The sequence below is a fragment of the Dipodomys ordii genome, unplaced genomic scaffold (assembly GCF_000151885.1).
Source record: "Dipodomys ordii isolate 6190 unplaced genomic scaffold, Dord_2.0 Scaffold30, whole genome shotgun sequence".
NCBI lineage: Eukaryota > Metazoa > Chordata > Mammalia > Rodentia > Heteromyidae > Dipodomys > Dipodomys ordii.
Window position 1 is genome coordinate 16938430 of NW_012267246.1, and position 14288 is coordinate 16952717.

The 14288-nt window shown below is 38.6% G+C and overlaps 1 long non-coding RNA gene across 1 annotated transcript in view; it reads left to right on the forward strand.

Moving 5' to 3' along the window:
- The window catches only part of LOC105985599, a 45839-nt gene that overhangs the window by 9813 nt on the left and 21738 nt on the right, over positions 1-14288 (forward strand). The window contains exon 3 of the long non-coding RNA XR_001175064.1: positions 13237-13302. This is a non-coding gene — a long non-coding RNA (uncharacterized LOC105985599). The remainder of the gene's footprint in view (positions 1-13236; positions 13303-14288) is intronic.

Genomic DNA, 14288 nt, shown 5'->3' on the forward strand with positions numbered 1-14288 from the left:
AGGGGGGAGGCTAGGAAGGGATGGGAAAGGTAAACAAAGGAGGAGGCTGCAATGCTTGGTAAGAAATGTACGCATTAACCTGCCCATGCAATTTTAACCCCTCTGTACAGTATGTTCACAAATAAAAAAAAATAAAAGGTTTTCCTGAGGAACATAAATAATAATACAGGTAAGTTACTATTGTTATTATACAATCTATAGAAAGTGGCACATCCTACTGGGATACATAGTAGAGTCGAATCCAGGGCTTCACAATGTTCCCCAAAGTCCTAGTTTAAACCTAAGAAATTTAAATGTACCTTTTGTTTGTGGTTAGCCATATTCTTTAATCTCTCTGGAATCCCTGAGGAACAAATATTTCTTAAAATATTTTTATTATATTTATGGTGGGATATAAAAGTAATGAAGCTATATGCATGAACTACACCTGTTCATTTTATACCACACTGCGTCTGTGCACATCTCCATTGGCAAACAAATCAACTAAATTAAATATAATATTTTGACGAAGACTGTCTTGGTTCTGTTATGAAATGCTTACAATTGTGGTAGTTGGAAGAAGAAAGCATCTTGAATCAGGATATAGGTAGGATAAAAGAGCCAAGTTCTCAGATGCAGAGATTTTAAGAGATAGGCAGGAAGGGTGAACCTCTTAAGAAGATAGGGGTCTCTAATTGTCACAAATATTCAAGTAGGAGATTTTAGACAACCTGGCAAGATAGAATCTAAGAGTCAACATGCAATTCATGTTGTGATAGAAGCTCTTAAAGAAAATAATTAGCATATTTTTATTAATCAGAGAACTGGAAAAAATAAAGGTCAGATACTTTCCATGCTACAGCAGCAGACTAGATGCAGAGGCAAAACAAAGACCTTTTGTTATCAAAATATATAAAATTCAGGCTTCTTACTTTTTTGAGACATTATCTTTTTAAACTAAGTTGTGTTTTTTTCTAAATTAAGACTAAATTTTATGTAAACAAAGCTTCAAGTGGGTAATTTAAAAAATTATTCTATCAAGGATGTAAATTCAGTTCCTATTGTACAAAGTGCATTTTCCTGGTCCATTATAAAAGGACTGAGCTCCCTGAATAATTCAGTCCAGAGATCATAAGCCAGAAGCTGCTGTAGAGGAAGGTGAGATGGAGGAGTTCCTACGGGAAGAGAATTGTATCAGTCAGTGCACAGAATAATGAGAGCCATACTCTCTACTATTTCAGAAAGGAGTTATGAATTTGTAAAAATAGAAATATGAGCTTAAGTGATATAAGATCAGAATTGAAAGTATTTATGTAAAATTTTTGTTTCTAAGATATAGAGCTATAAGTGCAGACATACATTTGTATGTTTATGTATCTATGCATATATACTTGGGTCTTCATATTTATAGTTCTGCATCTGCAGATTCAATCAAATGCTGATGGAAAGTATTTTTCAAGGATTGTATCTACACTGAATATGTACAATATTGTTCTTGGCATTATTCCCTAAACAATGAAGTTTCAACTATTTATGTAACATTTACATTGTATCATGTGTTACCATTAGTCTGAGGTGGGTGAGTCTGCATGAGGGTTTGCATATGTTGTATACAAATACTATGCAAGTTTATATAAGGAACTTGAACATTCTTAAATATTGTTATTCATGGGAGTCCTGGAACCAATCTTCCCATGGTATCAAGGAATGACTGTGTTCGAACTCTGATCAACAAGAAAACCTTCAAGTACTGACACCACAGTCACAATGATGATACTTTGAAATCAACTCTTTATTGCTGAATATTATTCTATATAAAAAGCCATCATAAGTTGAACATGTTGGTACACACCTATAATCTCAGAACTTGGGAGGTTTAAAAGGGTAGTAATGAGTTTCAGACCAGCCCAGCCTCCAAGATAAAACTCTCATAAAAAGAAAAAAATAGGGGCTAGGAAGGTGGCTCAGTGGTAGAGTACTTGCCTTGCATGCATGAGGCCCTGGGTTCAATTCCTCAGCATCACATAAGCAAAAAGAAAAAAAGCTGGAAGTGGTGCTGTGGCTCAACTGGTAGAGCGCTAGCCTTGAGCTGAAGAGCTGAGGGACAGTGTCCAGGCCCAGAGTTCAGGCCCCACAACCGGACCTCCCCCCAAAAAAAAGAAAAGAAAAGAAAAAAAATAAAACAAGCAAACAAATAATCAAAACCAACAACAACAAAAAAGCCCAGTCTGGCATTGGTTGTTCATGCTTGTAATCATAGTTCCTCAAGAGGCTGAGATCTGAGGATTGTGGTTCAAAGCCAGCCTAGGCAGGAAAATCTGTGAGACTCTTATTGCCAATAAACCACCATAAAACCGGAAGTGGCCGGGCAGTGGTGGCTCATGCCTGTAATCCTAGCTACCCTGGAGGCTGAGATCTGAGGATTGTGGTTCAAAGCCAGCCTGGGCAGGAAAGTCCGTGAGACTCTTATCTCCAATAAACCACTAGAAAACTGGAAGTGGTACTGTGGCTCAAGTGGTAGAGCACTTGCATTTCGCTGAAAGAGCTGAGGGACAGTCCCCAAGCCCAGAGTTCAAGTCCCATGACTGATAAACAAACAAACAAACAAACAAAACCAGAAGTGGCTCTGTGGCTCAAGCGCTAGCTTTGAGCTGAAGAGCTGAGGGACAGCGCCCAGATCCAGAGTTCAAGCCCTGTGACGGACCAAAAAAAAAAAAAAAAAAAAAAAAAAAAATGACCTTAGAGAAATAATGTCACCTCTCTAAACCTTTCTCCAATGAACCGCCAAAAATCTGGAAGTGGAGCTGTGGCTCAAGTAGTACAACACTCGCCTTGAGAAAAAAAAAAAAAAAAAGAAAGAAAAAAAAGCCCAGCCCTACCCCCAAAAGTTCTCTATAACAAAAACATAACTATTTCTTTGGAGAAGTGGTTGATGACAGGACTGTAACCGGGAAAGTAAAAAAGAAATCCAGAAATTTTTAATGCCCCAGGACATAAGGAAGGACTCAAGAGGAAGGACTCAAGAGAATTACTCAGTGTGTCAAAGAAACGCAGAGGGAACAGAAACCTTTGTGAAGGAGTGCTATCAACTCTGAGATCATTTTATCTTCTAAGTAGATAATGTTAACCAAAGCTCATAATGCTGAGTAAAACAAAATCCATGAGCCCATAATAATAAAAATAAATGAAAAGTAAATTGTGAAATGTTAATGCCAATGTGGAAGAAGTAATTACATTAGAAAATCACTAATTTGCAGCCATACTGGTAATAATTACACCCCCAAATGAAGAAACACACACACACACACACACACACACACACACACACACACCCAGATCTGAGGATTTTAGAAGGCTGAGATCTGAGGATCACAGTTATAAATCAGCCCAAGTAGAAAAGTCCATGACTATCTTATATCTAATTAACCAGCAAAAAGTCAGAAGTGGAGATGTGACTCAAGTGGTAGAGCACTGGCCTTGAGCAGAAAGCTGAAGTACAGTACTTGGACCTTGAGTTCAAGCCCCAGTAATGGCACCCCCTCAAATATAAGATAAAGAAAGAAAGAGAAAAAGAAAATCTGCATGAACTCTTCTTGTCATGAAAAATATGTTCGGACAATTGATAGAAATTAAATGGGGGTAGAAAGTAGGTGGTAATGATGTGTCAGTGTTAACTTTCTTGTCTTGATGGTTTTATTATAGCCATGTAGAAAATGTACTTGTCTGAAGGAAATGTATATTAAATTGTTTAGGGGTTATAGGGCAGTAGTCAAGCACTGTAGTTTGTGCTGAAATGGTTCGGAAAGAATTCTTTACTGCACTTGGAATTTTTTCCCCCAATACTGGTGTTTGAACTCAGGAACTTGCACTCTTGCTTGTCTTTCTCACTCAAGGCTGGCACTCTACCACTTGAACCATAGGCTTTGGCTGGTTAATTGGAGATAAGAGTTTTATGGACTTTTCTACCTAAACTGGTTTCAAATTGTGATTGATCTTCAGATCTCAGCCTTCCTTCCAAGTAGCTAGTATTATAGGGATGAACCACCAGTGCTCATTCACAATATTTGTAATTTTGAAACTATTACAAAATAAAACTTGTAGTAAAAAATGCATAAAAAGGCCTTATAGAATAGAAATGTTAAGACATTAAAGTTGAGGGAAGTCAGCAGAACAGAGAAACAGATAAACAGTCTGGTGACATTCTGCCTGGTATCACATGGTCCAGAAACCAATGGTGGTTCTCTCATTACTAACGAAGAGAAACTCATATAGAGAACGTGTATTTTCCCCTCTACAAAAAGTGATAATAATAGTGTAAACTCATAAGGAAGCTTTGTGCTTTATGGAGCACATAGCAAGTGATGTATAATTGGTGATTATTATCATTAGTTATTGATGAGTAAGCTCATGGCTATTTGTAGTCAAATATCTGTATCTAAATTAAGGTTCTATCACTTTCTATGTGATGCTGAATATGTTTCTCATATCTTTGTAAGACCTAGGTTCTTCATTTAAATTAGAGATTATAATCATTATAATAGAGATAATACTGGCTATTATTAAATAACCATTAACATGTGGTTGGGAAATGCTTAGTACACTGTAAGCACTTGGTAAGTGTTAGTTATTGCTACATATATAAGATAAACCTTAATTATAGTATAAGAAAGATTTTTAAAGCATTTGGCAATTTTAGGGAGAAGGAAAAACTATCTGGATGGACTGACAGTTCTCTAGAATGATTGAGACACTTTTGCTATAGTTTAAGGATGCTAAGTTTAGAATCAGAGTGGGATAGTCAGAAAAGGAAGAAAAAATTTGGTCAAGGTAGAAAGGAAATTCAACAGTGTGCTCATCTTTAAAAGACAAAGAGCAGTTAAGACAGGAGATCTGGTTTTGAGAAAAGATATTGGTATGAAGTGTTAAAGTAGGTGTTGTCAGACAATGAGGTTTGACTCCAGAGAGAAGAGACTCAAACATGCAAAAAAAAAAAAAAAAGACAATAAATTCTGAGAGTAAATAAGAATTCCAAGGAACAGTGTTTCCAGTGGCAACAGTTAGCAAGAGGCCATCATTTAGAAAGTGAAAAGAGGACAAGGAGCCCAGGGGAGTTCAGCTCAAGGGTTAACAAGATAGAGAGTGAGGGAGTCAGGAGGGCGCTAGGTGAGAGGCAAGGAACTGGGCTGATTCAGAAAAACAAGACAGATGCTTTGAAATGAACAAAGACTTAAAAGGTGTTTTGTTAGTAGGTAGTTAACTAGACCTGGCTGACTCCCAATAGGGTGGAGTAGAAACCAAAACCAAGGGGCTAGGTGTCAGAGAAGGGAGATCCAGACAAAGGGACAGGACTGGAAAGTGTTCTAGCACATCTTCCAGCATGCTTCTTGAGGACACTTAACAGCAAAGGAAGATTTACCACAGATTAAATAAGGCCTCTACACTCTGGATCCTAACATGCCTGGACCTTTCCTAGGCCTTCTCCACAGCCACATCATCTGAAAGCTTAGTCAGATATTTGATTGAAGTAAAGTAAGAGTTCTCTTCTTAACCCAGATTTTCCTGCACAGAAAGCAGGATGTCTGCTTAGCAGTCAAGCACCAGCTAAGGAAGCCAAGAGTCAGAATTTAAGTTGATACATACTTTGCATATGGGTAACAAGAGTTAAGTTACTGAGAACAATCCCACAAGTTTATCCACCCACTGGCCAACTTATCTGGCATTGATACCAAATGTGGACAAATCCTTTGATATCTGGCATTTGGAACCAAAAAAATGTGGGTAGTGGAGGAGAAAGTATATAAAATGTACAGAGCCAGAAGGCAGTAGGTGGAAAGTGCTTTCAATATAAGATATACAAAATTATAAGTAAAGGATCTGGTTTGTCTTAAGGCTTCATTAGAATGCAAATATTATCTATCAGATAAGATAATGTAAAATACATAATGTACCATGATGATGAGACATAACTGATGAACTGGTTTAGGGTGTTGTCAGCTCAAAGATGTCTCAGGATTAGTCATAGCAAAAGAAAACTTGGCATGTTGTGAAATCTTTCAGCTCAGATCTAAAAGAAACCTAAGAAAATTTTACAAAATGAAAAAAAAATCCCACAAACTTGAATTCCCAATAAAAATGTATGTAGCTAAAACTTCTCTAAACTATAAATATGCAATTAAAAAATTAAGTAGACTGGAAAACAGATGGAATCACCTCTAAAGATGCAAACTCAGAGAGTGCAGCAAAAATATATAGACGAAAATGTTAGACACCAGACTGTTAGCAAGTAAAATATTTATTATTGTAGCTTTGCTGATGTTTGTAGGACTTTTTATTTCCAAAAGATAATAATGCATTGCATTCTCCCTATTTCTAAATACACATTCACTTCCATAGCTCATCTTTTATTTATCATTTTGGATTCTTTACCATTCCCCCCAAACCAATATTAACTCGAGGACCTGCAGAACCCTGCACCCGCCAGGCCATTGCTGAAGGGGCAATGCTTTGCCAAGGGCTTACTCATGCTTGAGCAGAAAGAGCTAGGATGTCAGCTTTGGGCGAGGGAGGATATTAAATATTTCATGATTAGTATTTTTTTAGGATAGGGGAAACCAGAGCACTTTGTGTGCAGAAGAAAATTGCTTGCTGTTAGAGAGATCTGGAAATGCTCCTGAAACAGGGACAAGTATATGTGTAGGGGGTGGCTGTTCTTGCAACAGTGGAAAGGAATGGTCTGAAATATAGCAGAGAGAAAGGTTTTTGAGGGTAGCAGAAAAAGAGAGAGGAAAGGGGGGGGTAGATCTAGAGTTAGTGTGAGGGAAAAGGGATCTCTATTTCTGTGGCTCGAATGTTCCAGTTCACATGTGATGCCAGCTATCAATTCAAGTCTTAGAGATTTCTAAAGTCTGAGCAGGTCACTAATAGCTCTCATCAAAAAGGAACTGCTAATGTGGTGAAGGATTGGTTATTTTCTCCAGGTCTTCCTATTGGTCCTAAGCCATCACTCCCAGAGACTCCACTGTGGACTTGGTAGCAATGATGCTGTAGACTGTGTTTGGAAATAACCCTGTCCTAGTGTCCCTATGATCAGAGAAAGGAACTGAAGTGGGAATGTAAGAGTACTGAGGAGACTGCTGGAAACCTTGAATGGTTGCACATAGGAAAAAAAGTAAATATTTATTTATATATAGTTTTATGCCACTCAGGATTTAAGGTAGCTTATAAGAATGAATGACATAAGATAGCAAGGCATAGTCCATAAATTAAAAACTAAAGCTGAGAAAGCATAAAATATAAGGGAGACGAGTTCAGATGTGGCTTTTAAGTTGTCTTCAAAGAACTGAAAGGTTGTCTCATGTGGAAAGCACATAGAGTAGTTTGGGAAATTGGGTCCAAGAATGTGGAGTATCTTAGGGCACTGGCCCCAAACATCGAGGGAGTCACCCTCTTGCCTCCTTAGGGCAAGAACTTCAACATAGAAATTGAAACATTCAGACCACAGCAGAAGGGATTACAGGAAGGCCAACATCAGCACAAGAACCTTCTTGCTGTCCAAATTGGCCTCTAATATGCCCTTAGGGTCATCAGCCCAATGACAGTGTGACTTGGACTATTCTAAACATCACCCAACAAATGAGGAACTATTCTAAAACAAATCTCTATGAAAGTCATTCTGAATCTCTCTATGGTGTATCTGTACCTTTGACCTGCAATGCAAATTTCTGAAGCAGAAATGAGGAATCTGCAAATGGGAGGAGAGATGAGTTTTGTCAGTTCATCAGGCCCTGTTCTCTGGGTCTTCATCTCACAGTCTGAAGAGTTCCTGGTATTCATTGTTTCAACAAATGGTTGTTGTTCCCGGGCACAGGTCACTGCTAAGCCCAGCAGAACAGCAGACACCATTCCTGCTTTCAGAGTGCTTGTTGCTTAGTAGGAAAATGACACTGATAAAAATAATGACGTATCTGTGTATTTATAAATTCCGGCGTGAATTATAAGGGGAGAGAATAGTACTCTAGAAGAGGGTATAGTTGCAGGGCCTAAAGGAAGCCTGGACAAAGAATACATTTACTGGTTTCTGCTAAGTAGAGGAAGAGTACTATGGATGGGGGTTCAGATGGGAGCATTTCTGTTGAGGGGACAATGTGTGTACCAGTGTGGCTGAATGATGCTCACATTGCCATCCAAATAGCATGAGCAGTTAAGGACAGAGTGTCCAGGTCCACAAATGACAGCATGCTTTATCATGTTGAAGACCCAATAGGCAACTAATATGATCATCTTGGTGACTTGTTGGGTGCTGAGATATTCTCTCTCCCTCTCTCTTCCTCTCTTCCTACCTCTCCATCTCTCTCTCTCTCTCCCTCTGTCTCCCTCTCTCTCTCTCTCTTTCTCCTCTCCCCTCCTTCTCTCTTTCTCTCCCTCCCTTTCTCTCCCTCTCTTCTCCTCTTTCCCCTTCTCATTCTGGTAACTGGGGCTTGAACTCAGAACCCTCTTCCTTGACTTTTTTACTTACGGCTGGTGCTCTGCCACATGAGCCACACTTCTAGTTCTTTTTGTTGGTTGATTTGAGATAAGAGGCTTGTAGAGCTGGCTTCTAACAGAGATTCTCAGACCTCAGTCTCCAGAGTAGCTGGGATTATAGGTGTGAGTTCCCAGTACCTGGCTTCTTTTCTTCCTTTTCTTTATTTCAAATTACTTTTACAGAGACTAGGTTGAGAACTGGAATAAGAGCAGATGTAGGGATTTTTCAGTAATCTACACTAGTTACCAAGGTGACAGATGACTGCTTGGGCATGAACTATGGTGGCAAAGATGGAGAGGAAATGATTTCCCAAGGCAAACATGTGATTGAAATGAAAGGATTGTATGATGGGTTCGATGGGATGTGAAGAAGAGGAAATAGTGTGTGTATGTGACTCAACGCTCAGTAATTGGTCAATAATAGGACACATTAGTGTAAAGCTGGTTTGAGAAAAATAAGAAAAATTGAAACCATGCCATACCTGAGTGAGGGTTAGACAAAGTAGCCAGTTCAACTTATTCAAATTGAAGTTGACCTAACTCAGGCCCAACTCATTCAATTGAATTTGTGAAAGGTTAGTGGAGGGCTGTGTGGCCCTCTCCCCAAGGGCTTGAGCAGAGAGTGATATGCCATGTCAGGGAATCTTTAGTTTACTTCACCTAAGTCTATACTGATTAAGAGTATGGTGTGATTAAGAGATGGGTGACTGTGGCTCATGCTTGTAATCCTAGCAACTCAGGAGGCTGAGATCTGAGGATCATGGTTCGAAACCAGTCAGGACAGGAAAGTGTGTGAGAATCATATCTCCAATTAATCACAGAAAAATGAAAGGGGTGCTGTGGCTCAAGGTAGTAGAGTGCTTGCCTTGAGCTAAAGACTCCAGGAACAGTGCCTTTACCCTGAGTTCTAGCCGCAGGACTGACCAATATTAATTAATAAATAAAAGAGTATGTACTCTTGTTCTTAGTCTCAGCTCACTCTCAAATTCCTAGGTCTTTTCTAAACAATCCCATGTTTATGTCATCATCACCATGACTTACTCTCTAGTGATCACATCTGCATTTTACAAGAGCTAATTAGAAAGTGTCTGACTGCCTGGGAATTTTCTGACCATGGTAACACCCAAATGTAGACTATGTATCTGGGATGATAGTTCCAGGAAAATTCCCTTCTATCATTACAGCTGGGAAGTAGGAGCCCTAGACTCTTCTTTTCAACACTTCCACATGACTTCTGTGTGCTCCATTTCCCCAAAGACTTTAACTATCTTTCTCCCCACTGGGCTCATAACCTGAGTGCAAATACCACTGTCTAGATACAAGAATTCTGGAAGAAATCATGTGCCATAATTGAATTCTAGATTTAGTAATGGTAGTTAACCATTATCTACATCATTCTATTTTGAAAATTTATTTTCTTATGTGTTTCAATAGTCTTTATGCAATTTTGTACTGTAGGTTTGGTTATAGTTATGTCCAGAGAGGCTGAGTTATTCATCCAAAGTCAGACTACTGTGAAGGAACTGGGGGTGGGGGAGAGCTCTGCATTTCATGTTCTCTCCACTGTACTTGTTCTCCTCTGTTTGTAGGAATTAGAATCTTTTCTGTCAAAGTGGTTGTTTGATGTAAGTCCTGTCATTTTAAGGGTAGCCTCCATCATACAAAGAGCTATTTTAACTAAACTACATCTTGTTATAAGGATTTTTTTTAACCAGGCATGGGTTGCTCATCCTGTAATCCTGCCTACTCACAAGGGTGAGATCTGCACACTGCAGTTTGAAGCCAGCCTGGGCAGGAAAGTCAATGAGACTCTTAATCTCCAATGAACTATTCAGAAAAGGCTGGAAATGATGCTGTGGCTCAAGTGGTAGAGTGCTAGCCTTGAGCAAAAGAAACTCAGGGACAGAGTCCAGGCCTAGAGTTCAAGCCCCAGGATTGGCAAAAAAGAATTGCTTTTCTAGGGGCTGAAGGCATGGCTCAAGTGGTAGAGTACCAGAGTCAGAATATTTTTCCAGATAAGTTTCTGTTTTGTTCAGGTATCCTTGTTTTGGTTGACTCCTTGGATAAACTAATAACTCCTTTCAAACTAGCCAATTATGTAAAATTGGGAAGCTAAGTTCTGACCAATCAGAATATGGAGCAGTAAGGTGTTAGGAAGAAAACCTGGGCAGACTGCCAACCAACATGCTTGCTTAATTGGCTTCTGTCAGTAACATGCCATTCTGCAGAAGTAAGGTCTTGCCTTGTCAAGTTCCTTTTGAGCTGGTGTCCTTATTCCTATGCCACACCTCAGTAATCGGAGACATTTCCAACATGGTTAGGGTAGACAGATCTGTGATTGGAATTGGAACTTGAAGATGTGAGTAGAGTGAATTTTTCCATCATTCCTTGAAGCCACAGAACACAAGCAGCTGCCACTTTCTCCCCATTTAATGTTAGTCCAGCTCACAGTATAATAACTGGGATTTCTGATATAGAAATGGGAAGGCTGATAATTGACTAGTGATCTCTAAGATCATTGTATGTGACTTTAAAAAAGCAACTACTGTGGGGACAAAATTAACCCCTGTGTCAGGGTTTTTGTAAGGAACAAATGAGTTCATAGATAAAGGCCATAATTTCTGAAACTAGTAAAAACTCAAAAAATGCTAGCTTGGTAGAAGTGTCAGTATTTTTCTATTCTAGAGTTCAATTTTGTTGGTTCCAGGAACTTTAAAGTGCTTCCTTGTGAAGGTTAATTGGAAAGGACTAAGATATTGTGTTGAGAATGATTTTGAAGTATCTTATAAGCCCAGATGAAATTAATTAACATTCCTACATTATTTCCTTTTCAAGCCATAAGTCTATGGATCATTGTTTCCAGTACTGTGATTTGAACTCTGAACCTCATGGTAAGCAGGTGTTTTACTACTTGGGACACACCCTTGGCAATTATGGCCTTTTCTCTAGAGCACTTTGCATGACTTTTGCAGTTCATGCAGTTGTGTCTTAGCTTTTCACTCTGTCCTGAGCTTTTGCTCAGATTCTTTTATGAGAAGCAGTCAAGCTCTGTTCCAACTAAATACACTTTCCAACACATAAGGGCACTGTCTGCTTGGTAAGAACAAAGGATTTAATGAGTAGTAGCTGTGTGAGCTTACATTCTAATGAGAATGGTTAGCAGGCCAGGGATTAAAAAATAACCACAGTTCAGCAGCCTTTGGTGAGCCAACACACGAGACATATATTTCTATATAAATCAAAGACATTCATTCTGAAGACCTTGGAAAAACTGCAAGTTGAGATTCCCACAAATGTTTGGGAAATCCTTAGTCCTACCAAAGTGGCAGAGCATAATACAAGCAAGAATGCCAGTAAGAATGGGAGAGAGATTCTGAGAATCAAAGTTTGGACTTAGCCTTTCAAGAAGCTAACATTCTTTCTCACTAATCTAGCATTCAAGTGTTGGGGGAGATTATTTCTCATGAAGCCTACTGATTAAACATTTGCTGATCTCTCTTGGCAGAATTACAGAAATACAATAATTGTTATGAATGGTCTCTTGGAGCCAAGCTTATCAAAGATTCCATTCTGGGATCCACAGAGAATTCTAACAGTGCACTGTGCTTTTCTTCTGCTCCTACCAAATTTATCAATGTCTTGGGTCATTATTTGCCTGATCATAATAACATGCATCCATGAATATGTATCAGCTAAAATCCTGCAATTTTATGTGTTAATTTGCTCACATCTTTAGGTGTTTATGGTAATTAAAGAAGACCTTGATAAATTTAAAGGAAGTAAAAAAGCTTTGATATTATGACTGCCTATGCGGCAGAATTGCCTGCTCTAAGATAAATTATATTTTGTATACCTATAAACTCATTGATTGGTTTATTAGATATTTTCACATTTACTTAAATATTTTTCTTAGGAAATAAGTGGTCTATTCTTAGCTGCCTTACTTAGCTTTCTGGTGTTCTTTTCAGCTTATGAGTTTGCCCATCTTGGCTTTGTCTTCATCTTGGCTAATCTAAGAGTAGGTGTGCTGTCCCACTGATTTATGAAAGAGGTCTGGAAATTTATTTTTAGTGAACCAAGGCAGCTACAGAGAGGAGCTAAATTCTGTCATAGTCTCATTGAGCAAGAAAGAACTCAGGTTTTATAAGGCTCCATTGACATCAGAGGCCACCAGTGGCCAAAGGCTATGTCTTCCTGAGAAATAAAAGCTAAACATTCCTAAAGTCCTGTAGAACAAGGTGGTTAGTAGTTTCAGTGAGCCACCTTCCAATGGCAGGAGGTGGCAGGGCAGGGATTTGAAGTTGGTCCATAAAAGATTGGTCATCCTGGGAACTGGATGTGCCAGGATGGAAGCAGCACTGATAGCCATTTAGTCATAGGCCATGATTCCAGCAAGGAATGGATCCGGAAGAAGTTTTTATTGGCTTTGAGACACAATTATTTTCATGATTTCTCATTATTCTTTTTGGTTTTTTAGGGGGGATGGACAATTTTACAAGAACCAGTTATATTTGGCCTATGTCAAAGACAAGACATATAGATTGGTTGTAAGAAAAATTGTGTGTATGGTGGTGTCACCCCATTGAGAACAAAAATCTCAATTGTCTGAATTGGTTATCTACATGACATTTAACAGATGAGCATTTGGAAACATATGGTGGGTTGGTCTACTTTTAAAACATTTTTTTTATAAAGAGCTACATGATTGATTATATTTTTCCATTTTTATTCCAGTACTTTGGAATAAAACAGACAATTAAAGAGGCTCAACTGCAGGAGAGAACACATCATCATCTCAAGGTAGGAGATTGTCAAGTCTACTTTTTCATATCATTCCTGTCTATATGGTGGAGACTGTTTCTTCAAATCATTTTCATGATCTTTGATTCTTACCCTATTCCTTCCTCAGTGTATAGCTCAGGTCTAGCACATAGTAGATACTGAATTAACTCCTTAAAAATTAATGGATGCACGAATGAAGTAAGTTCATCTCCAATCCAAAGATTATGCCAAATAAACAGCTTTGTTTAGAAAAATAAGAGCTGGCGTTTATGCAGTGTTTATGGAGCCAGAACTGGACAAGATAATATATGCTTAAATTGTATAGATATATGCCTTTCAACACACAGGTGTTCTATTACATTTGCTTGTGAAGAAGAGCACTATCAGCTTGGTTACTTATTTTAGTAATCTCAAAAGAGAATAAATCAACTGTGAAAGAAGTAGAGGTGTGGCTCACGTGGTAGAGAACCAGCTTGTGTGAAAAAGCCAAGCAAGAGTACAAAGCTCTGAGTTCAAATCCCAGTACCAGCACAGTAATAAACAAACAAACAAGGAAGATACCCATAAAGAACTGAGGCTGGGACATCGACTTGATGAGGTTGAACATTTTGTCATCTCTCTGGGTTCTATGCAAAATTCTTGGACTTATTTGTAATAATCTATACAGTTTTGAAGAATCTCATCATTTTAAAGATTGGTGAAAGGCAGAGTCCTTGCTCAGTGCCAGCAACAGAGAAAGAAAGGTACCCAATTTTAGAGGCAAGACAAATTGATTTCAAATCCTTGTCAAAGACTCTTAGCTTTAGAGAGTTTAAATTTTTTTTTTACTTATAGTCAAGGTTAAAGATCAGAATCAGCCTGAAAGCAGTGCAGCTGCAGTGTAGCCACGGGACATGTATGTGACAGTCCTATCCAGGATGTTTCTGTCATGGGAGACCAAGTATCACACGTCAACTTTCATGGATCAGCCTGACTCTTAGAAGCCAAGATGCTTCTTTCCTTCT